The sequence below is a fragment of the Aquarana catesbeiana genome, linkage group LG09 (genome assembly GCF_042186555.1).
Source record: "Aquarana catesbeiana isolate 2022-GZ linkage group LG09, ASM4218655v1, whole genome shotgun sequence".
Taxonomy (NCBI): Eukaryota; Metazoa; Chordata; class Amphibia; order Anura; family Ranidae; genus Aquarana; species Aquarana catesbeiana.
Window position 1 is genome coordinate 228,606,955 of NC_133332.1, and position 16,398 is coordinate 228,623,352.

The 16,398-nt window shown below is 40.4% G+C and overlaps 1 long non-coding RNA gene across 1 annotated transcript; it reads left to right on the forward strand.

Annotated features, from left to right (window-relative positions):
• Positions 1-4,097: 4,097 nt before the first annotated feature.
• Positions 4,098-14,501, forward strand: LOC141107287 (uncharacterized). The gene is made up of 2 exons (XR_012235855.1): positions 4,098-4,229; positions 14,040-14,501. It is a non-coding gene; the product is annotated as an uncharacterized lncRNA (long non-coding RNA).
• Positions 14,502-16,398: the final 1,897 nt, after the last annotated feature.

Genomic DNA, 16,398 nt, shown 5'->3' on the forward strand with positions numbered 1-16,398 from the left:
AAGCAAGCACCTGGCAAACTGTGCTTCTTTGAGCACCTCGCTCCCTGTTCCCAACTCCAGGGGCGCGCTGCACTTAGTCACAAGGGGAGCCCTCTTAGCATCTCGGCCTCCATACCAGAACCTGACAACATGTAAGACAATATACAACATAATCAGTAGAACAGTTGTAGACAATGTCTAGATGGTATATCTTATCTTTATGCTTAAAACTTTTTTGCCCATGTCTCACACAGTTGCAAGTTTTACATAAGGACCTATGACATCTATGAATCCCTTTGAGCGGAATTAAACATAAGGGGTTTTCCCCTTTAGGACACTTAAGTTTACTAGGAGTTATTTTGTTTTTTAGTGTAGGGGCCTTCCTATAAGTAACTTTAGGTTGATCACAGAGAATGGTGTTAAGGTGGGGGTCTTGTTTTAGGATGTTCCAATGTTTATTGAGGATATGTTCCATTTTCTGTATTGTCCATGATACTTAGTAATAAACCAATCAGGTACATTTTCAGGGGGTTTGTCAATTTTTGTTTTTTTGCCTGGAAGAAAAGTGGTGAAGGCCTGGTCTACTAACATTTCTGGGTATCCTTTTATTAAGGAATTTCTGCTTGAAATGTGTACTCTGAGAGATGTATTCGCAGTCTCTAGTTCAATTCTGCCTGAATCTACAGAACTGCCCTTTGGGTATGTTTTTAACCCACTGTGGGTGGTGACAACTGTCAAAATGAACGTACCAGATCCCTGCAGTAGGTTTAGTGTAATAGTGGACAAAGAACCAATTGTGCTCATGGTCCAGTTCAGAGTCTAAAAAGGTCAAACTATCTTTGTTCCAGACAGATGTAAAGGAGAGCCAGAGATCATTGGCATTACAATGTGCGACAAAATTGTCTATCAAGGACGGAGGGCCATCCCAGATGAGGACAATGTCATCAATGTATCTGCCATAAAATAACAGATGTTTGGCGAATGGGCTGTTTTTCCATATGAACTGATTTTCCCAAAATCCCATGGTCAAGTTGGCATATGATGGGGTAAAGTTAGCACCCATGGCCGTGCCATGGGTTTGTAGGTAGAAATCACCTTTGAAATTAAAATAATTGAGCGTTAAGCAAAAAAGGGTAGCGTCTAAAATGAAAGCTGCCTGTTTGGTGTTGAGCATGGGATCTGATAATAGGAAGTGTTGTATAGACATGTGCACACTGAAATATTTTGTTTCGGAATTTCAGTTTCGTCTGAAAAGTACATTTATTTAGTTACTCCCAAAATATTATTTTGTTTTGTTTAAAAAATGTTTAACAAATGTTAAAAAATGCATTCTACGAAAATGCTAATTAATTAGGGTCAAATCTGTCAATTGAAGGCTTATGGTGTCTGTCGGATGTTCTAAGAAGATTTGACAAAGCAGCTAAACTGTACGACGCGGCGATCATACATTTTCGGTCGAATGCTCGACCTCTTAAGTTCTATCTATTTTACTGCTCCTCCTCTTTGGTTACAATCAGCCAATAACATTCATCATCATCATCATTTTACTTCCCCCACCCATTCCAGCAGAGACCACTAACAGCTCTTTTACTATTGTCTGTATAATGTTGAATCTTTTCTCTCTATGTCGAATAATCTTGGATTAATAGAGTTAGGTTAGGCACATTTGACCGCAGGTTCGATAGACACATATCACGATTGTCACCGTCATGTCGAATCTTCTATCTATATCGAACTGTTGACGCAACAATACGAAAATATAATGGATACAAAAATAAAGCATTTTTTTTTAGTTCAGATGTTTCGGAAGATAACGAATGCACATGTCTAGTGTTGTATGGCTAACACTAGGAAAAACATGATGACGTCATCACATCTCTCAGGAGGTGGATGGGCGAAATACACAGAAAGTGAGCAGAAGTTTCTGGAGATGCTGTGGTTCCGTTTTTAACCAACAAGCATTGTATCGCTTTTAAACAGCTTTTACCTTGTAAGTGCAAATCTATTTGTTCTATTAAAACAATTTTTTAGAGTATTACGCTGTGGGAGCCTTTCTTTTTATGTTTTTTAAGTACCATCGGCACCAGCTACAGTTCCAGGCAGCCTTTTAATGGTCTTGGGGAGACCTAATCATTCCCTATGTTTGGTGAGATCACTGATTTGTGATCATGGTGTTCTGGTAAGCAGATTATTTTCTCACCTGGGTGTGGAGCTGGAAGCACTTATATGAAGGATTTCTTCTCCGATTTTTTTTTTCACTCCTATTTGGATGGGCGTTCATTGTTCAAAATATATGGACTTTAATCTCAATGGGACTTTGCTTTAGTTTTTAGTTTTTTTCACCTTGTTTTTCTTCAATTAAATTTTGGGGCTTTGCTTTAGTTTTCCTTTTTCACCTTGTTTTTCTTCAGTGAAAATTTTGTTTTAATTTTTATATCACTTGTTTTACTGATCACTAAGTTTATCAGCGCTGCATTTACTTTGTATACCATACTTTACATTGTAGCAAAGTGTAATTTCTTCAGTGTTGTCACTTGAAAAAGTATAATAAAATACTGTAAGTCCCAAATCAAGTGCCTTATGCAAGAAAAAGTGCCTTAGTGCCCCATGTGCTTTTACAACCACTGTTGTAATTTCCACTTTAAGCCTTCATTCATCATGTGCAACCTCCACCTTCACAAACCATTCACCAGATATATAGACCCACCACTCTTTAGGGTCAAAAACATGCTTAGGAAGGATAACAGGAGGGTTCCCCTCTCCTCCACCTCGCTTATTCAACAGCACTGCTTCAATCCTCTTGCTCTCCAGAGTCTGCACCACTTATCTCTCCTAAGGGGTTCCACCACTATTGCACGTTTCCCCTTAAAGGCCTCACCAGGGAGCGTAAGGTGATATGTGCGTTGCAGCGGAGCAATATGTGACGTCATCCTGCAGGAAGAGTTGGGTTCACACCAGGCCAAGCGGTAGAGCCCAAACTAACTGTGAATGATCGATTGATCTTAGTGCTGGGAGACAGCACAAGACATTGTGAGTTGATGGTGTTACACTATGAACATTCTATTGGATTTTATCCCTATGCCAGCATCCATGTGAGAATAAAAGGAGAGTTATGGTAATTGGCTGACTGGTCTGGAACCCCTTAGGAGAGAGATCAGCAGTGGAGACCCTGGACAGCAAGAGGACTGAGGTGGTGCTGTTGAATAAGTGAGGTGGAGGAGTGGGGGAACTAACCGTGTTTTGACTCTAGACAGCTGTGGGTCTATATATCTATATATAGATATTTTTATATATGGTGATTGGTTTGTGAAGGTAGAGGTTGCACATGGTGAATAAAGGCTTAAAGTGGAAAGTACAACAGTAGTTGTAAAGCACGTGGGACACTAAAGCCCCGTACACACTGGGCAAATGCTGGGCGACATTGGCCGGTTCAATAAAAACTGGACGACTTTTGGCCTCTGTGTATGGGAGCCGGTCCGAGTCGGCTTCTGTCGGACGAGCATGCTGGAAAACCAGCAGCCGACCAACTCCCGATCAGCGCTGTCAGCCAATGGCAGAGATCGCCGACCGGAGTGTTCTGGTGGGGGGTGCCCAGCGGGGGAGATCGCTGTACTAACGTCGGATCGTTAGTACAGTGGCTGCGACCAGAGCTGACAGTTTTTTAACTCATAGTGTGTACCAGGCTTAATACAATTATTCTTGCATAAGGCACTTTATTGATACACGTTTTTGGGATTTTTTGTACTGGTTTGATTCGTATATAATCACGTGGTTTTATGTATAGACTATGGGCAATTTTGTAGAGTACTGAGCACATAATTAGCACTTTATATATAATTGTTTATTTATATTTTTTTTCTCTTTAATTTTCTGGGATTTTTTGCAGTTGGGCTGAGCTTTGTATTTATATAACTTATATCTTAGATTACATTCTGATCCAGTACAGCAGCTGTATAAAAAGTAGGGACGCAGCACGGGTTTATGAGTGTATACTGTGCTGAAAATAAAAACATTTTTGATTCTTGATCTTCAATTGAGTGCTGATGACTTCTTGTGCAGAGTAACAGAACATGATGGGAGGGGTAGGTGTTGTCCAGGTAGTGAGCTGTAGGCTGGCTAAGGACTGTCAGCAGAGCTATTGGCAAGAGAGTAAAAAGGGAGGGCCACATTCTGCACAACAAAAACACATCTACTGCTCCCGGCAAACATTATTTTCTCACCACTGCAGGCTGCACATGATACAACACAAGGTAAGACGGTGTACCTTCCTTTAGCATATCCCTTTAACTCAGTAGTGACAATAGATATTGTGGCCAGAGATTGGAATTTAATGCTGTGACATAATGTTCACTAATATAGCTATAGAACATCTGATGGTTATAGATACCTGAGTGATGTAACGCTTTCCCCATATTCATTAACACTGAGACTAATATATCAGACTGCATTCTGAGTACTTTAAATAATAAAAATAGGGATGCCCTGATATGATTTTTTTTTTTACAATGAGTACGAGTACCGATCCTTTTTTTTTTTGTTAGTACTCGACGATACCAATTACCGATACCTACCGCAACTGTTTTGTTTTCACTTCAGCTGTCAGCAATGGTACAATGGTACAAAGCATTGACAAGTTATTTACAAATGAAATAAATTGATTTTTGTTTTTAATTGTGCGCTTTTTCAATGTGAAATGTGTAAATTTATGTTAATATGAATGTGCAAAAATATTCACTAACAAAATAACAAAGCAAAGCAAATAAAAAAAATGTTTTAATTGTTAATCGATTATAAAATAGACGTAAAAAAAAAAGCAGGAAAATAATAAATAAATGGAGGAGAATAGGGAGTTAATTAAGGCTGATTAGAGTAAATTACGGGTTAATAAGGGGTTAAACAGAGGAACATTTGTTCATCCCTTTGATCTGCAGATGAAGAAACAGAAAGATACAAAAAGAAACAATGTTTCTTTTTATTTTAGTGTTTCAGTAGCTGAGCAATGTTGTTAATAAACATCTCAGCTGCTTTTTTTTTTTTTCACAGCTCCAATTACCAGACTTCTTTAAGACTTTAGCTGTCAACAGGGGAGACCCACTGACAGCTCAAAGAACCAAGCCTGAAGGTATCGGTTTCAGGTATCGGTGCATTTGCATGAGTACCGATACTTGTGCAAATACTCGGTATCGGCACTGATACCGCTACTAGTATCGGTGCAACCCTAATAAAAAATATTCTGTATAATAATTTATCTGTGTAATCAACCCAGTGATACGTAAAAAGTTGAATCCCAGATGCTGGGGGAATACTAGTCTCAGCTTGCCTGGCTGAATCTATACATTCTTGGAACAGAAAGATATGGCGGAACTTGTAGTCCTTACATACACACAGGTTCTATCTATCTGTCTATCTATCTATCTATCTATCTATCTATCTATCTATCTATCTATCTATCTATCTGTCTGTCTGTCTGTCTGTCTGTCTGTCTGTCTGTCTGTCTATCTATCTATCTATCTATCTATCTATCTATCTATCTATCTATCTATCTATCTATCTCTGATCCTTGAGAACTAAAGCTGATCACCCCCTTCCTGCCCAGACCAATTTTCAGCTTTCAGCACTGTAACATTTTGAATGACCATTGTGCGGTCATGCAACACTGTTCCCATATGAAGTTTTGATTACTTTTTTTTCCCCCCACAAATAGAGCTTTCTTTTGGTGGTATTTGATCACCTCTGCGGTTTTTATTTTTTGCGCTATAAACAAAAAAAGAGCAACAATTTTGAAAAAAACACAACATTTTAAATTTTTTTTCTATATTATTCCAATTTTTAAAAAACAAAAACAAATATCTTCCTCAGTTTAGGCTGATATGTATTCTTCTACATATTTTTGGTAAACAGAGTCTCAATAAGCGTATATTGATTGGTTTGTGAAAAAGTTATAGCGTCTACAAAATAGGGGATAGATTTATGGCATTTTTAGGATGAGAGAGCCACCTTGGGATGGGAAGTGGTTAAAGTGTTACTAAACCCACAACAGTAAAATCGGTCTGTATATGCAGTAAAGGATGCTTGTTATACTCACTGTGAAACCTAAGGGGTTAATCCTCTGCATTGTATATAAAGGCTGTTTGATCCTGTCGTCTCTGATCCTCCTCTTTTTCCACTGTCTTGAAAAAAAACCTCTGATATTTACAGAGCCAGTGGACAGGATGAACATGCTCAGTTTGGTGTGTATTGCTAGAGAGTTTTTTTTTGTCCAGATAGAGGATCAGAGGAGAATGAGAACTCCTTCTACAAGGTTTGCTAGGAACTGATAGAAGTCACAAGACTGCTATATACTGCTAATGAGAAAAGGTATTTATCAGTTTATATTTACTAAAACGATTGCATTTCCATGTTCTGTGTACTGTGGGAGACCAGATATAGTGAATGCAGGTTCTGGGTGTAGTAGCACTTTAAAGCAGAACTCTGGGATTTTCAAAAAATCCCCCATTAGTAAACCCCCACCCCCACCAACACACACACAAACATACACACAAAACACTAAACAGTTATTACATTTGTGAAATTTCCGTTTAACCACTTCAGCCCCGGAAGGATTTACCCCCTTCCTGACCAGAGCGTTTTTTGCGATTCGGCACTGCGTCGCTTTAACTGACAATTGCACGGTCGTGCGACGTGGCTCCGAAACAAAATTGATGTCCTTTTTTCTCACAAATAGAGCTTTCTTTTGGTGGTATTTGATCATCTCTGCTATTTTTATTTTTTGCACCATAAACAAAATAAAAGCGACAGTTTTGAAAAAAACACATTATTTTTTACATTTTGCTATAATAATTATCCACAAAAAATATATAAAAAAAAATTTTTTTTCCTTAGTTTAGGCCGATCCGTATTCTTCTACATATTTTTGGTAAAAAAAAATCGCAATAAGCGTTTATTGATTTGTTTGCGCAAAAGTTATAGCGTTTACAAAATAGGGGATAGTTTTATGGCATTTTTATTAATAATTTTTTTTTACTAGTAATGGCAGTGATCAGCGATTTTTATTGACTGCGACGTTATGGCGGACATGTCGGACATTTGCTTTTTTTCCCCACAAATAGAGCTTTCTTTTCGATGGTATTTGATTGCCTCTGCGATTTTTATTCTTTGCGATATAAACGGAAAAAGACCGAAAATTTTGAAAAAAAATGATATTTTCTACTTTTTGTTATAAGAAAAATCCAATAAACTCAATTTTAGTCATACATTTAGGCCAAAATGTATTCGGCCACATGTCTTTGGTAAAAAAAATTTCAATAAGCATATATTTATTGGTTTGCACAAAAGTTATAGTGTCTACAAACTAGGGTACATTTTCTGGAATTTACGCAGCTTTTAGTTTATGACTGCCTATTTCATTTCTTGAGGTGCTAAAATGGCAGGGCAGTACAACACCCCCCCCCCCCAAATGACCCCATTTTGGAAAGTAGACACCCCAAGGAAATTGCTAAGAGGCATGTTGAGCCCATTGAATATTTTATTTTTTTGTCCCAAGTGATTGAATAATGACAAAAAGAAAATTTTTTTTTTACAAAAAGTTGTCACTAAATGATATATTGTTAACACATGCCATTGTTATATGTGAAATTGCACCCCAAAATACATTTTGCTGCTTCTCCTGAGTATGGGGATACCACATGTGTGGGACTTTTTGGGAGCCTAGCCACGTACGGGGCCCCGAAAACCAAGCACCGCCTTCGGGATTTCTAAGGGCGTAAATTTTTGATTTCACTCCTCACTACCTATCACAGTTTTGAAGCCCATAAAATGCCAAGATGGCACAAAACTCCCCCAAATGACCCCATTTTGGAAAGTAGACACCCCAAGCTATTTGCTGAGAGGCAAGTTGAGTCCATGGAATATTTTATATTTTGCCACATGTGTGGGACTTTTTGGGAGTCTAGCCGCGTACGGGGCCCCGAAAACCAAGCACCGCCTTCAGGCTTTCTAAGGGCGTAAATTTTTTATTTTACTCCTCACTACCTATCACAGTTTTGAAGGCCAAAAAATGCCCAGATGGTACAACCCCCCCCCCAAATGACCCCATTTTGGAAAGTAGACACCCCAAGCTATTTGCTGAGAGGCATGTTTAGTCCATGGAATATTTTATATATTGCCACAAGTTGTGGGAAAATGACAAACTTTTTTTTTTTTTTTTGCACAAAGTTGTCATTAAATGATATATTGCTCAAACATGCCATGAGCATATGTGGAATTACACCCCAAAATACATTCTGCTGCTTCTCCCAAGTACGGAGCTACCACATGTGTGGGACTTTATGGGAGCCTAGCCGTGAACAGGGCCCCGAAAACCAATCACCGCCTTCAGGATTTCTAAGGGCGTACATTTTTTATTTCGCTCCTCACTACCTATCACAGTTTCAAAGGCCATAAAATGCCAAGCTGGCACAAAACCCCCCCAAATGACCCCATTTTGGAAAGTAGACACCCCAAGCTATTTGCCAAGAGGCATGGTGAGTATTTTGCAGCTCTCATTTGTTTTTTAAAATGAAGAAAGAAAAGAAAAGTGCATTTTTTTTTTCTTTTTTCAATTTTCAAAACTTTGTGACAAAAAGGAAGATCTGGGGTTTTGTGGGCATTCCATGGCCTCCGAAACTGTGAAATTTACACCCTTAGAAAGCCTGAAGGCGGTGCTTGGTTTTCGGGGTCCCGTACGCGGACAGGCTCCCAAAAAGTCTCACACATGTGGTATCCCTGTACGGTATTTTGGGGTGTGGCAACTTTGTGCAAAAAAAGAAAAAAAAAGTTTGTCATTTTCCCGCAACTTGTGGCAAAATATAAAATATTCCATGGACTCGACATGCCTCTCAGCAAATAGCTTGGGGTGTCTACTTTCCAAAATGGGGTCATTTGGGGGGGTTTTGAACTGTCCTGGCATTTTATGCACAACGTTTAGAAGCTTATGTCACACATCACCCACTCTTCTAACCCCTTGAAGACAAAGCCCTTTCTGACACTTTTTGTTTACATGAAAAAATATTTTTTCTTTGCAAGAAAATTACTTTGAACCCCCAAACATTATATATTTTTTTAAAGCAAAGGCCCTACAGATTAAAATGGTGGGTGTTTCATTTTCTTTTTCACACAGTATTTGTGTGGCGCTTGAGTTACGGCTTTATCTATCGTGGGAGCAAACGCTTTTGCTGTCAAGATAAATAAATCTGCGCTGCAGCTGAATGGCGTACGTGCTAAGCAAATTATGGTTAACAATAAAACAAACATTACAGTATAACATACCATACCTGCAAAGCAAATACAATAAAATATAGTAAAAATAAAACCGAGAGAGAACGATAGATAAAGAACAACAGTGAGCGAACAGTAGAGTGGAAAGTAGAGAGTGAACGAGAGAGAGAGAGAGAGAGAGAGAGAGAGAGAGAGAGAGAGAGAGAGAGAGAGAGAGAGAGAGAAGAAAAATACAACCACAACTATTTTTGGCTTTTTTATTTTTTTTTTTGTGTTTTTGTGTTTTTTTTTCACTTTTATAAAAATTGTAAAAAAATATATAAACTGAACGTTGCAGATTAGGGTCTCTCAAAATGTGATGGCCATCACATCTTTCGAGACCCCGAGACCCTGTGTACGTGTGCCTATGACTGTGTGGTGCTGTACCCTACGCTAATACTCAACTAGTGTATGGTAGCGTTCGAAACAGTCACCAATGCAAAGACCAGGTTGGTCAGGACAGGAATGACAATAAAAGCGGGTGAATTGGGTCAGTGGACCAATATAACCGCAACTCACTCTTTTTAGTTACGTCCATGTTGATGGAAAGGCCTTAAGGAAGGTCTTAAAGTCGGAGACCGTAATTGGTCTCCAATTTCTGGCAAGGGTCAGCTGGGGATTAGTGGCAATGTATTGACCAGCATACAAATTGCTTTGGTCCACAATAGATCTATAGATATCTTCGGTGAAAAACAACAAATAAAAATCAAGTGACGTAAAATCAACTGTTTCCACCTGAATGCCGGGTTGGCCAGTGAATGGGGGAAGTACGGGTGCTGCAGAAGTGGTGGGTTCCCAATTAGGATTGGCGAATGCAGCAGGAAGGGCACTATGGGCTTGACGGACCTGTCTTTGTCTTCTTCTTGGTGGCAGTGAGACACTACTTGTTCTTGCCACCTCCTCAGCTTGAACTGCACTTATGAGACTTGCCACGTCACCAAGTGTTACTGCAGTGCTGGATGTACGACCAGGGTGTACTAGGCCGCTGGTGCTTGCCAGTTCACCAGAAGGAATAGCGGCGCTAGTACTGGCTCTCTGCTCCATACAAGGGACCTGTGGTTCTTGCACCTCAACGACAGCAGAAGAAAATCCGGGGTCTGGTACGCCTGACCTTGTCGTCAGAGCTATCTGTCATGGAGCCGCTGTCGACTACAGGTTCGTATTCTGAACCTGAATGAGACAGATGAGTGACTTCATCTTCACTATCTGTCATGCTCAGAAACGTGTAGGTCTCTTCACTACTGTGCCTTCGATTTGACATTGAGAGATGAGGAGGAAGACACCTCCTCCATGGGCGGCACAGACCGGGGGCTGTGAGACCCTTTCCACCCACAAAAACATGTCTGCTTCCTCCCTGCTCAGCTTTCGTAGGACTACAAGGGGGCAAGTCAGAAGCCAGCAGTCTTACAAACAGGATGTCAGCAGGCAATAATGGTTTTTCAGCAAGTTCAACAGCCTATTACAGAGGAATTACAGAGCTCAGAAGAACATGGATGGCAAAGTTGGTGAGGGTAGATCAGCAACAAGGACATGGAAAAAATTTTTTGGCCGGAGTTCTGCTTTAAGTCAACTAACTTCACTGAAAAGCCCTTAAAATTTCATCCAGATCTGCTATTTTAACTTTAATCACTTGACCTCCGGAAGATTTACTCCTCTTCATGACTAGGCCATTTTTTGCGATACGGCACTGTGTTACATTAACTGACAATTGTGCTGTCGTGCGACTGTACCTAAATAAAAATGTCCTTTTTTCCCCCCACAAATAGGTGGTATTTGATCACCTCTGTGTTTTTTTATTTTTTGCGCTATAAACAAAAAAAGACTGACAATTTTGAAAAAAAAAATTTTTTTTTTACTTTCTGCTATAAAACAAATCCAATAAAAAAAATGTAAAAAATCGAATTTCTTCATCAATTTAGGCCAATATGTATTCTGCTACATATTTTTGGTAAACAAAATCCCAATAAGCGTATATTGATTAGTTTACGCGAATGTTATAGCGTCTACAAACTATGGGATATATTTATGGAATTTTAATTATTTTTTTTATACTAGTAATGGTGGCGATCAGTGGCTAGAGTGGGACTGAAATATTGTGGTGGACACTTTGACACTAACTGACACTTTTGTGTGAAAGTTTTGTGCTGAGAGAGGGATTTTAGCAGGGGGAGGCTGATTTATACTGGGAGGAAGGGGAATTTATGCTTGGGGGGGTTAACATGCAGATTAGTGTTCAGTGTTTTTGTGGGGGGGTTTTTGCTGACACATAATGCTCATACATCTTTGGGGGGGGGGGGCAGTTTGGCATGTTTGCCCTGGGCACTAGATAACCTTGTCCCACCACTGCAACCACTCCTAGTTATTTGCCCAAGAGAGTGCCATCCGAGCGGACAGAGCTTGAGCTATTTTGCAAAGAAGAATGGGCAAAAAATGTACTCTCTAGATATGCAAAGCTGGTAGAGACATCACCAAAAAGACTTGTAGCTGTAATTGCAGTGAAAGGGGGTTCTACAAAGTATTGACTCAGGGGGGCTGAATACAAATGCACACCACACTTTTCATATATTTATTTGCAAAAATGGTTGAAAACCATTTATCATCTTCCTTCCACTTCACAATTATGTACCAGTTTGCGTTGATCTATTACATAAAATCCCAATAAAATACATTTATGTTTTTGGTTGTAACATGACGATGGGGGTTATTTACGAAAGGCAAATCCACTTTGCAATGCAAGTGCACTTGGAAGTGCAGTCGCTCTAAATCTAAGGGGTAGATCTAAAATGAGTGGAAGCTCTGCTGATTTTATCATCCAATCATGTGCAAGCTAAAATGCAGTTTTTTATTTTCCTTGCGTGTCCCCCTCGGATCTACAGCGACTTTACTTCCAAGTGCACTTTTAGTGCACTTTCAAGTGCACTTGCAGTACAAAGTGGATTTTCCTTTAGTGAATAACCCCCAAAATGTGGAAAATGTCAAGGGGTATGAATCATTTTCAAGGCACTGTAATGATAAAAATAGAAGAAAAGATTTTACCTTCAAGGAAAACCATATGCCAACAACAATCACAAGATGTAGAGATGGGAGCATCTACTGCCCTAAATGTTAGCTACCGGTGTCAACTAACTACAGATATACAATTAATAGATAAAGGAGATTATTAGAACTGAAGTAAGATACAGTTCTAGGTTTGGGAGAACTCTTTTTTCTACATGTAGTGCTTAACCCCGCAGGAGCCGCTAGATATGATGGGTTCTCTGTTAAGTCACAACTATTTAACAAGGAAGTATGGGAATTAAAAAAATATATATTTATACTCACCTAGGTGGTTGCAGCATTGGTTCAATGCTGCATCTGTCCCCTGCCTCCTCTAAGACTGAGAACTGAACGATCAAACACTGCTGATTGCTCAACTCTTGGTCTTCAGGCTACAGAGAGCTGGTGACTGGAGCACTGGGCTGTGGAGGGGGTGGGAGCAGCTGGCTCAGGTTTTCAGAGGCAAGCTGAGAGGCTGAACCAGCTGTTGCTCAGGCATCTGGGTGGATCTGAACATTAAAGTCGGATCATTCTAGAGCCTGGACGAGCTGAGTGACGTCAGCTGACAGTGGACTTTAGCCTGCTGTCAGCTTAATACCGGTAGCAGGAGTGTAGAACTAAGTTCACTTCTGTGACCCACAAGAGAAGTAGGGTTGAAAGAGCTTTGGCCCAACTTCTCCTTTAACCTTTTCTATCCACACTGACACACCTGGTTATAAGTTGGAGGCTGCCCATACCTTTGTAACTTAAGAGTTGATATGCTACCAATCTAAAATAGTGCACAGAAAATAGGCCACAAGCAATTGATGGTAGATTAAATAGATATTTTACGGCAAGGCAAGTTAAACAATGTATGGACCAGTAAACAGGCAACTGAATAAGTTTAAACTGGCAATTAACTAAACTGCAATAAATCTAAACCAAATATTAACTGCCATAAACAATGGAAAATAATTTGGCATTAGCTGACCAAAAAAAGCCCTCAAGTGCACTCAGTGCATACACCTCTACTAGTGGGTGTATGCATCCCTGATAGGGGTACCCCTGGGGGTGGCAGCAAAGTACCTAGCACCTATTTAGTGATAATTAAGCTGGATATCATTGGGGCTCGTCTGTAAGGTGGTGCACTTGATTCTGTCTCTTTAAGAGTGTACACAATGCTTGGCTGATGGGCTGCTAAGTAAGGAGCAGTCTCTAGTGGCATTAACAGTGGGCTGTAAGGGGTTAAGCTCAGTTGTTCCGCTCACCACTCTTGATATGCAACAAATCTGGTCCAGTACTGTTGGCGGTCTATTGTCCCAGCGATACTGTAGGTCTGCACTCTCTTGGTTCCCCTTGAAAAAGACCCCACCCTCTGCAGAATTGTCCAGGAAATGTTCTGGGCTCCCCTCCTCTGTGTGCAGGGAATCTGTGGCCCCAGCCACTGTGCTGCGCAGTGTTCCTTTAAAGACTACATGTTAGAGACTCTATTGTGGCCACATCATCATCCAGCCTCCGCCGCCACTGCAAAGTCAGAAGCGAGGGGGAAGGAGTGGGAGATTTTACACAGATGGAAAATTGAAAATTCCAATGCAAAGTGAACATACTCTATTATTTAGTAAATCAACCCCAATAGGTCACTAGGGTGGTATGGAAAGGATGATTGCTAAGAGTTTGCTGCACAAATGAAAGAAATACAAAAATAATTTTCTTAAAATTCTCATTTGTTTCCTGTTTAATTTTCTTCACAGCTCTTGAAGAGATAACTCAGCTCCGTGGCAGTCCACTTACACGTTGTGCGCACACCACCTAGAATGGAAACCAAGGTGCTCATCAGTTGTAACATGGAAAGAGCTGTCTCCTCCCCAGAACTGTATGCAAGAATTCTTTGTAAAATTAAAGAGGTTTTTCATGGTACTCAGGAGGCAAGAGTTGGCCAAGGTTCTTGGAGGAAAATTATGCTGGCCATAGGAGTTATGTTGGTCTTCACATTGATGGTGATGTTGCTTCTTTGGAACTACAAATGTATTGTGGTTGATCATCTTTGTTTGGGTGGAGATGATACAGAGAACCCAACAGCTAAAGATAATGAGAAGATTTACAATATTGGCAGCAATGACCTTGGTCGTCAGTCATGAAGAGTCACTGTTTTGGAATGAACCACCTTAGAACTGTGAAGTTGGACATCTAATAAATGGATACACTTGATAGTGTGCAGTTGGCATTAAAGCGATAGTAAAGCTTTGATTATTTTAAAAAAAAATAAAACATATCATACTTACCTCCACTGTGCAGCTCTTTTTGCACAGAGTGGCCCGAACACCGTCTTCTGGGGTACCTTGGCAGCTCTCACGGCTCCTCCCCACATCAGATAACCTTCTAGGAGAAGCGTTCTCCCAGGGGTTACCTTGCAGGCACGCTCCCGAGTCCATCATTTGGCGTCCATTGCCGCCGAATGTATGACTAGTCCCCGCCCCCGACACCCACCTCATTGGATTTGATTGACAGCAGCGGGAGCCAATGGCTGCGCTGCTATCAATCTATCCAATCAAGAACCAGGATCCCCGGGCAAAGGAAGAGCGCGTCCCCGCCGGGTGAAGTTCCAGGGCTCAAGTAAGTAAAGCGGGGGGCGCTGGGGGGCCGGTCACCGCCAGGTGTTGTTTCACCTTAATGTATAGGATGCATTAAGGTGAAAAAACACAAGGGTTTACAACTCCCTTAATGTTCTACAGACATAACATAACCATTAACATTGTATAGTAGATTATTGATTTATCTTGGAGGCCATTTAAGGCTGGACTGGATAGACTTTTTTTTAGCCAGGCTAACTATGTAACTATATGTAACTATGCAAGGCTGAAAAGTAACAGCATTCATTAAATTGTATGTAGCACCATCAGAGATCATAGAGCTATGTAAAACAGGTAATAATAATAAGATGGAGACATTATATGGAATGGCTTGACTAAAAGTCAGCTATACATTGGAAAATATAGGTCACCACTGCAACATTTTTATTTTAAAAGTACACCTGTCACCTATAAGTCTTCTACAATGACTTAAAGAGGAACTTTATCCCCAACAACTTGATAAAAAAAATGTTCTTTATCAAGGAACATACATACCACACTAATAATTATGTTACCAAAATTAGTGTGTGCTGTAAATTGCCTCCAGCATTGCTCCTGTTTCTTCTTGCTGGAGGCTGCCATTTTGCTGAAGCTCAGAGCCCCTGAGCAGTAAATCATAAAGTGGAACTAAACTCATCGATTTAAGTTTGAAAAAAATGGGATTGCTAACTGTCACACTTGCTTGTGTCCTGCAGATCAAACAGAAGCAGCTTCCTTGGCTGTAAATGGTTTAATTCCACTTTAAAGCAGATTTCCACCCAAAAATGGAACTTCCGCTGATCGGGGAGCAGATACCTGTATAATCCAGGTATTTGCTCTCACTTCTGGGCATAGATCCCTGCAGGCTCCACGGTGATCTACGCCATGTCCAGTCCCTCCTCTGCCCCCCTCCCCCGCTGTCTTCTGGGAGACACACAGTTCCCAGAAGACAGCAGGGACCAGTGAGGACGCGCATGCACAGTAGGGAACCAGGCTGTGAAGCCGCAAGGCTTCACTTCCTGATTTCCTTACCGAAGATGGCGGCGTCTCCACCCAAGAGCCGAGGGACAGATGAGGACATCGCGGGCGCCCTGGACAGGTAAGTGTCCATATTTTAAAAGTCAGCAGCTGCAGTATTTGTAGCTGTTGACTTTTGAAAAAAAAACATTTTTGGCGGAACTCCACTTTAAGGCTGTCAGCAGATCGGCCTCTACAAATTCGTCAGTGCCTAAAAATAGAGAGCAAATGAGCATGTGCAGAGCAGGGTGAGACAGTTTATTACTGGATTTTAAACAGTATAGGCACTTAGAACTTTTTGACTGGCCTTTGAGTGCGACAGCCCTCATTCAAAATATAAAAGTTCAAAAAGTGTTAAAAAAAAACCTAAGTATGGTGGGATTTTAACGGCACAAGTCCATTTATAGTTAAAATATTAAAATAAAAGTTTATTACAACAATTCATTTTTAAAAAAATGACAGACACTTACTTGTAAAATCGTGT